Source organism: Limulus polyphemus, unplaced genomic scaffold (genome assembly GCF_000517525.1).
Source record: "Limulus polyphemus unplaced genomic scaffold, Limulus_polyphemus-2.1.2 Scaffold2375, whole genome shotgun sequence".
Lineage (NCBI taxonomy): Eukaryota > Metazoa > Arthropoda > Merostomata > Xiphosura > Limulidae > Limulus > Limulus polyphemus.
The window spans coordinates 78,440-79,335 of NW_013667985.1; positions in this window are offsets into that span (position 1 = coordinate 78,440).

The following is an 896-nucleotide window of genomic DNA, read 5'->3' on the forward strand; positions in this document are numbered from 1 at the left end:
TCTAATTACTATATTGTGAAGATATACGAGATAAATATTGTTTTAAATTTGTTTCCTGTTACTGTAGAGAAACAGTAATCTCACTACTTTGTCAAGACATATAACATAAATAGCGTTTTAAGTTTGTTTCTAGTTATTGTAAAGAAGCAGTGATCTAATTACTATATTGTGAAGATATACGAGATAAATATTGTTTTAAATTTGTTTCCTGTTATTGTAAAGAAACAGTGATGTAACTACTATCTTTTCAAGACGTACGAGATTAATAATTATTTAAATTTAGATTCTTGTTATTGTAAAGTAATGTTGATTTAATTACTACTTTGTCAAGACATACGGGCTAAATATTGGCTTAAACATTTTATTGTAACATAAATAGTTTGGTAATAAGTGTTTTAAAATCTACAACCTTTTCAAGTAAAAAGAAAGAAAGACTGCTAAATTCGAGATTAGTTTCTTACTTATCGAAAAGGTGCTCCAAGTTTTCATTTTATTGGTGCTTTACTAATACTTCGTTATATTCGACAAAATTGGAAGAAACACTATGAAGTCGTCCGGAAAATCATTTCAAACTCTTCATTTCTAGGCTTAGTTGAGATGTGCCAAAGTGTAGTATTACTTACTGTTATTATTGTGTGGGACACCAAACTATGCTACAAAAAAAAAGTTGTATTGTAAAGTAATATAAACATTCGGTTATTTCACAAGTTTAATTTATTGTAAATTAAAAATGTATGAGTGAGTTGTTTTAAACTTTTCTAATTCTTAAATGTAGGCAAATTGAGATTTATTTATTATTTCATTAACCATTTCACATTTAGATTTTCTTGATATTTGAATAATTAACTTTGTATCATTGCTTTGTGCTCAGTTCCCCTTTTGCTGCCTTTGATGAT